This window comes from Megascapheus bottae, chromosome 20 (genome assembly GCF_031878675.1).
Source record: "Megascapheus bottae isolate mThoBot1 chromosome 20, mThoBot2.hap1, whole genome shotgun sequence".
In the NCBI taxonomy this organism is placed as follows: Eukaryota; Metazoa; Chordata; class Mammalia; order Rodentia; family Geomyidae; genus Megascapheus; species Megascapheus bottae.
Genome location: NC_143528.1, coordinates 13,400,709 through 13,409,125, shown reverse-complemented (window position 1 = coordinate 13,409,125; position 8,417 = coordinate 13,400,709). Strand labels below are relative to the sequence as shown.

Genomic DNA, 8,417 nt, shown 5'->3' with positions numbered 1-8,417 from the left:
CAAACTCACTTTGGTTCTGTGTAAAATCAGAGCTCCTAAGCTCAGGCAGCTCGCTCTCTCTCCCCCTCCCATCACTTCTTGCAGTGTTTCTCACATGCAAACTTCTCCCAGGCAGGAAATACTTTCCAGGCAATCTGGGCCTGGTTGTGGAGGCCCCTTTCGCAAAACATCAGTCTGAATTTAGTAGACAGAAGTCACTAGAAACGCCTTTGACAGGATCCGGCTTGAGCCGAGGAGACTTGCTCCAGCTGCAGAGGGTGGATTTTTATTGTGTGTGTGAGAATCACACACTACAACTGCATAGAATACAGCCACGATCTCCACCACGAAATGTGAACTTATGTTTTGGAGAAGCTAACTCACAGGCTGGACTTCTTAACTAAACTTTGGGACTGGGTTATGCCTTCAGCTCTTCCTTGTCTAGGTAAGACTGTCTTTATGCTTTGAGGGATCTTTGAAGAAGTAGAGGGTGGGAAATGTCAGCATCTGGCACTGAGTTGGTGACTTCTTAGATTTTAGAGTTGAGCCCTGAAATCTGAAAGAGAGAAATGTTTTCCGTAAGGAGAAATCTTGTGAGTCAAAATAGTTTCAGCCAAATGTCATTCCTAAAATAGGCTCCATATAGGTTTTGGCTGTTTTCTTCCACAATGTAGGAAGAATCCTTGACTTGCTAGTAATAGATCTATAAGGACTGTTTGCCTATTCCACAGCATAAGATGAATTGAATGTTATCTTCTCACTCAGGAGGTGTCAGGGAACTCTTCCTTCCTCTTCTTTTGAATGCAGAGCCCTAGTGAGTTTTTCTTAATCGTAAGTTTCCCACGAATATTTTGTGCCCCATTTAAAAGGACGAAGATGGGATTCTTCAATATTATTTCAAGCCAGTTTGAACTATAATATCATAATATCATAATTGTGCTGTTCGTCTTCAAGCTATCAGTTTAAAATGTAGATGCATGAAATTTCAGAAATTAGTTCCACCCTAGCTTATTCGATTTCACTTTCAGAAATTTAAATCTGAGAAATGAAGATGATTTAAATTCCCTGGATTTCCTACACAGATTCAATTTGTGTCTTTTGAATAATTGAAGTAAATATCAATGAAAAGGGCACTTGTTGCTATTTTTAAAGCAGCCTAAACCAGCACAATCTTATGAAAACTGAACTTATAACCATACTTTCTGCAATCATAAAATTATAGTTCTACCAGGTTATGATCTCCATAATGTTTGGATATATAATGTATGAGTGATGAAATTTAATAATTGTTAAAAGGCCCAGATTTCTAATACCAAACATGTTGTTATACTTCTGAATATTTAGCATGAAAATCATTACCATTTAGAAGTAATAGAAATGGTAGATACATAAAAAAATAAATAGTCAGATACATTTCCAAGTTTATTTGATGAATACTATATAAATGAATGCTGAAGAGCTATTTTCATTATCAGATCATTAGAAACTAGGCACAGATTTTAAGATAAGCTATCACATAGTACATAATGATATTTGGTATGCTATTGATTTATTCTTATTTTCAATATTAGAATAACTTGTATTGATGAAATGTAATTACTCAGTAACAACTTCCTTAAGACTTTTGAGAATGAGAAAAGTCATATTTAAAGTGTCAAAAATGAGATTCTGGGCACCAGGGGGAAAAACTCAGGAGAAGAGTGATTTACTATCATATATGAGGCCTTAGAGTCAGACTTCAGCACCAAGATAAGTTCTGACATATCTAAATTGAGATTTAATACAATTCCTATATGTTGGAACATCAAAAAAGGAAAAGACATAATAGATCACCTCTTCTGACATTGCCTTGAGTTGATCAAGAGGAAGGCTGAGAAAAGACACTTGAGAGTGACATGTTCAAGGTCAATCCAATAACTAGGAGAAAAAGATATCAGTGGTACCACAGCGTTTTATAGTATATATCTCCATAGCACAGCATCTTGAGCTCATCATAATTATACAGAATGAAGCATGATCATGTCCAGTTGGTGGCGACACAGAAGAAAAAGTAGTGGAATTTCTTTGAAAAAAAAAATCAAAGTAGCTGAGAAATACAATTTTCTCAAATAAAAATTATTTTTATTTCTTATATCTTCAGTAAAAAATTAAAGGAATAACTTGTCATATTTAGGAAAAAGCATAGAAGTTATTATATGTCTACTCTGGTGTTTTCTTTAAAATTAGGTCTTGAAAATGCTATCCATTGAAGAGGAATAGAGAGATTAGACATCCTTGTCTCATTCCTGATTTTAGAGGGAATGGCTTAAGTATAATGCTAGCTAAGTCTGTCATATATAGCCTTTATTATACTGAGGAATGTTCATGGATTCCTAGTTTCTCCAGAGCTTTTAGCATAAAGGGGTGGTGGATCTTGTCAAATGCCTTTTCTGCATCTATTGAGACAGTCATATGATTCTTGTCCTTGCTCCTGTTGATGTGATGAATTATATTAATTGAGTTGCATATATTGAACCAGCTTTGTATCCCTGTGATGAATCCTATTTGATCATAGTGTATAATTTTTTTGATGAGTTGTTGAAGTCAGTTGGCCAGTATTTTGTTGAGAAGTTTTGCACGAATGTTCACCAAAGAAGTGGGTCTATAGTTCTCTTTCTTTGATGAGACTGTCTGATTTTGGGTTAGTCTGCACTGACTGGCTTCAAACTGTGACCCTCAGACCTTAGCCTCCATAGTAGCTATAATTACAGCTGTGAGCCACCAGTGCCTAGCTCTATATTTTCTTTTTTTCTCCCCAGTCCTGGGCCTTGAACTCAAGGCCTGAGCACTGTCCTTGGGCTTTCTCAAGGCAAGAATTCTACCACTTGAACCACAGCACCACTTTTTTCTATGTATGTGGAACCGAGGAATGGAACCCGGGTCTTCATGCATGCTAGGTAGCACTCTACCACTAGGCCAAACTCCTGGACCCAACATTGCTAATTTTGACTCCTTGAATTATAGTCAATATAAATGAACTTGGTTCAAATATGAACCGAGGAATGGAACCCGGGTCTTCATGCATGCTAGGTAGCACTCTACCACTAGGCCAAACTCCTGGACCCAACATTGCTAATTTTGACTCCTTGAATTATAGTCAATATAAATGAACTTGGTTCAAATATGAAAATATCTATAAGGTATCATATACATTATTATGCATGAACTTGCCATTTAACTGAGATTGATAAATGGGAAAGAAAATGACCATTATTTGAATGTGTGAATAGCTTGTACTCATATTACATTGAAACATCCAAGGGTTTAAGTAATGTAAAATAAATCAAAGAGAAAAATCAGTGCTAATAATGGAAATGTTATAGACAAAAATAGGAAGACCAAAGATCAATTTAGTGTTTCTTTTTATTTGTAGCAATTCACAAAATATCTAGCATATTAAGAATTGTCAATATCTGAATGTCAATAAATGTTGGTGAAATAAATGTTAGGAAAAGAGAAAAGAAAAGGAATGGAAAATAGGGATGAAGAATGGTATTTTGTGGGAGTTGGACTATTTTATTTTCCACACATCCTGTAATAATAAATAAGAATTGTTGAAAAGGAAGGAAATAAAATGTTGACAAAAGTCATCAGAGGCTGGGGACAGAGGTTTATAAGAGTCTTAGAAGGTGACATTGTAATTCATTGGGAACCAAAAATATGAGTTACCAGAAATTGTTTGGAATTAAAAGTTGCATAAAGCAACAGGAACAGAACCCTGGTGGATTTTCTACAATCCACAGGCAATTCATACACCGGATAATATCTTAGGCCAAGTTGGAACATTGACTGTGATTTCATCTATATCACTGATGCTTCTTTGTTTGCATTACTGTTTTCTCTTTTATTTTTTCTAATCACATTTAAATTGAAATTATATGGTAGATAAGGGACAGTTTTAGCTCATACTCAGCCATTGGCTCTGCAGCTAAGATCAGTCAGAGTCAAAGATGAATCAAAGGACTCCCAATAAATCCTTCTTATGATGTCATCATCATCACCATCATCACTATCATCACCATCCCCATTTCTGTACCCATGATGTCACTTAGTACATAGTGAGTGTTTGCATAATGTGCCTCTGACTACATGCTCTACATATAATAGTAACTAAGTAGTATGTTAATTCCATATTATTATGTTTACATTTTTCTTTTGTTATTTTCTTTATAAGATATGAGAACACTGAGGCATACATAGAGTTTAGGCAAACAACTCAAATTATCAGAATAGAAATAGTTCTTTAGCTGGTCACCTGCAGCTTGCTTATACCTACAATCATAACTACTCAGGAGGCTGAGAGCTGAGGATCATGATTCACAGCCAGCTTGGGTAGAAATGTAGAAAAGCTCATGAGACATCTCCATCTGAGTGGAGTACAGGGGAATGTTATGGTTTTCAAATAGATACCATGTGCTCACACACAAAAAAAATATAATAATTCCTGCCCACCAAAATGCATTTGATACTGAATTGGTTGCTTACTCCAGCCAGCATATCTCTATAAAGTTAGGGCAATGATAATATCTGTCTCATAGAAGAGTTTTTAGTGTTATTACTAACATAGGTATTATAGCACCCCATATAGTACCTGATGCATTTGCCACGCATAAATGCAAACATTTTTACTATTGCTATTATCATATCATCAGAAGTCTCTAGTGCTCTTGATAGTACTTGAATACTTATTAAATGTCTATAAATAAAAACAAGGTCATGTAGTTAGGTAGATAATATTACAGATATTAACCATGGAATACAAAGTGGATATCAAAGGCATTGACGTCTGGTAGGACACTGAACTAAGTTCACAGCTTCCGGTTCCTGATTTCAGTGAAAGTTGTGGTTGTAGAATGACTAAAAGCTGAGCTCTCTGTTGTCACATTGCTGTCCAAGCACCTGTGTTGATGTCACCATATCTCTTATTTACACTTAGCGATTGCTGTGTCTACTGTGAGAGTGTTCTTAGAAATGATAGCAAAGCTAAAAATAAAGTGACCACTTAACCGAAGCCACATTGCACTATGATGATGATATTATAGTATAACCCATGTCCCTTGTTAAACAGAAACACCATTTATATAATGAGACAAACCATATTTCAATATACTGTTATCTTAAAGTCGGGAAGCAGCTAAAATGTAAATATGAAATTTGACTGAAGCCTACTTCTTGTTGCATGAAAAATTCTCAGAAAGAAATTCAGGAAATAAACAATACTCTGCATTGGTTATCCTAATGATTATTTATTAATGGATTTATTTGAACTCTTCTAAAGTACAATAGGATAGAATGCTACCATTGAGAAAATAGAGAAAGTTCAAGTGCATAGAAACTATAGCAACCGTGAGTTGTGTAAATCAGTAATTTGTAATATATCCCCAGAAGTGTCTCCACAATAGCAGAAAATATAGTATTCTGAAATGTTCCCTGACTTCTTTCAAATTATACATGAGGAGCTTTAAAAAATACTAAGAGCTGCAAAATGGACTGTCTTGAACTTTAAAGTGGGTGGTAAGTCAAATACTGCCAGATCTGAACTCCTCCCTACAACAAAATTAGATAGTACTCAGGGAACTGAAGATAAAAGCAGAGCACAACTGGAATAATAGCTTGCAATTTTGCAAAACTCTTCTCTTTTCTAATGAGCAGGCTTCTGGGAGTGTGAAAGGGTTAATTCCTAGATGCACCCAATTCCCAGAGTGGCTCTATTCTGGAAGCCAGGACTCAGAGAAAGCTTTCCAATTTTAGTGAAAACTGTAAGGTATATATTTTAGGTTAACACCAAAAGAATGGTTTAAATTCAGGATATTCTTCACTTTTCTTTTGTAAACCAAAACTGATGGAGGTCCTTGAATGTGTCTTAGAGAAAAAGTGATAAATGAGACTTATTCTATTTGGCTAATCATTATTTTGCAATTTGTTCAAGTTTTTGTTTCCTCTGTTTTGAAATCCATGCGTTCTCTTCAGAGTGAAAATTTAGTTCTGAAGCATTTTCTGGAAAGTTTTTTCATTGAAAACTTTCTCCTTTCTATTTTCTCCAAATTGTTCTTGAAAAACTTCACTCTGCCTCCATAGAGATAGTTTTTCTCTAGTACTTGTTGCATTATCTTTCTCAGAGATGTTTTATAGAATAGTAAGAATTTGAAGACAGCAAGAAAAGAATGTTTCTTCCATCCCACAATTAGAAAATTATAGCTAAAATTCCATTATATTTGTAAATTTGGAGAATCAGAGAACTTAGTACAGAGGACCTGAAATTTTCATTCATAGAGTTCCATTTCTGGAATGTCTACTTAACCTGTCCATATTCCCAACACTATTTTCTTAGAAAGGAAGGAAGAAGGGAGGGAGGGAGGGAAGGCCAGAAGGAGGGAAGAAAGGAAGGAAGAAGGAAGGAAGGAAGGAAGGAAGGAAGGAAGGAAGGAAGGAAGGAAGGAAGGAAGAAAGGAAGGCAGGCAGGCAGGCAGGCAGGCTGGCTGGCTAATAACTCCCCCACTTGCTAAAATTTTTGTGATATTGATACCTATTGGTGATGTTGTGGCCATAATAGGACTTAGAAATTTTGTTAATATGAGTTTCTCTCATAAAATTGCTACAATCTGAGAATAATGATGGGCCATATTATTTATCTCTTTAATTCTATGTGTAGCAGAATATCTTCCACACATTGTATATTTTTATGTGCTTGATTAATTGTGATTATGATTTAACTACTGTCAGTTCTATAATAATATACACTTGATTTCAGCTGGACTTCATTTTTGCCTTTTACTCTCAAACTATAGAATAAACACAACAAGTTACCAGGCTCTTTTTTTTAATTGGCAGGACAAATTATAATGTGTATGTTTATTTCAGAGGAAAGTATAAAGTAGAACATAGTCATTTGACATCTCATAGAGATAAATAATTTTTTTTGGATCCTGGTTTCTGTTCCTGAGCTAATAATCTACCACTTGAATTAGAGCTCCACTTCAATGTTTCTAGGGTGTGTGTATGTCTGTGTCTGTGTATGTGTGTCTAAGTCTGTGTGTGTGTGTGTAACTATAAGTGTGATTAATTGGAGATAATTGTCCTGCCCAAATTGGCTTTAAACTGAAATCCTCAGATCGCAGCCTCCTGAGTAGTTAGGATTATAGATGTGAGCCAACTGGGCCCAGCAGAAGTCAATGAACTGGAATAACTCCAATGAATGTGTTTATGTGTAATGACATTCTGACTTTTTTAAATTAAATTTAAAACTGTGTAGTATAAGTCATGAAATATGTTAAAGTGTGGTATTACAATATTAACTTGAAGACTAAATTTGAAGTCACTTTGTGTCTACACATCCTAAGTCCTAAAATTACAGAAAGCAAGTTTGAATATTTTCTAGAATCTTTGCATGACTAGAAATGCATACAGTCTCTAGTGACACTAATTCAGTGAAGTTTGGACACATACATTTTAGAAGTGAAATTTCCCCATGGAAATTCACTTCATAAACTCAACACCCCAGAATGACCCACACTTTTCCAAATCCTCCATTCAGATCCTAGCAACTGAGCTCATTTTGAATGAAACTGCATGAAAAGGATTAGGAAATAAAGTACTAAAAAATAAAAAAAATAAGTTGACCAGTCATTTGAAGTATAGTTTTAAATGATGCAGCCTAGTAAGGAATTCATAAGAAAAAATTCTTTTTCCGGGGTAGATTTGAGTCATGCCATTGTCAATAATCTGATGATTCCTTCTTGATATTTGAAATCAAAATTTAAATAGGAAGTATGTCAGGAAAGTTTGTTGTGTTCAATCTTTCAGGCCACAGGATATGGAATGGGTATTCAAAATGTAATAATAATTAGAAAATAGAAAATGTTTTGTCTTGAAGAAGAAATACAAAATATTGACAAAAATGAATCAGAAAGTTCCGCAGAACCAAAATTGGATGGAAATAATGGCCACATGTCAGCGGCTCAAGCCTGTAGTTTTAACTACTCAGGAAGGTGAGATCTAAGGATGGAAGACAGCCTGAGCAGGAAAGTTCTTGAGATTCTTATCTTCAAGTAACAACCAAAAAGCCAGAAGTGTCAAGTAGTAAAGTGCTAGTTGTGAGGAGGGGAGGGAGCAAAAAACCTCAAGGAGAGTGTCCAGGCCCTAAATTCAAGTACAACATCAAAAGGGGGGGGGCAGGTATTAAGGAAGAGAGGGAGGCAGGGAGGAAGAAAGAGAGGGAGGAAAGAAGGCAGGCAGGCAGGCAGGCAGGCAGGCAGGCAGGCAGGCAGGCAGGCAGGCAGGAAGGAAGGAAGGAAGGAAGGAAGGAAGGAAGGAAGGAAGGAAGGAGAAGGAAGGGACACCATTAAACTTTATCTATTTAATTGCAATCTCTTTTCAGTTCATTTGTGTTAGGACTTGTT

General features: G+C 35.7%; 1 protein-coding gene across 1 annotated transcript in view; it reads left to right on the top strand.

The window, feature by feature from the left end:
- Positions 1-218: 218 nt before the first annotated feature.
- The window catches only part of Dlc1 (DLC1 Rho GTPase activating protein), a 337,813-nt gene continuing 329,614 nt past the window's right edge, over positions 219-8,417 (top strand). The window contains exon 1 of the mRNA XM_090353987.1: positions 219-424. The gene's annotated coding sequence lies outside the window, so the exon portion shown is untranslated. The remainder of the gene's footprint in view (positions 425-8,417) is intronic.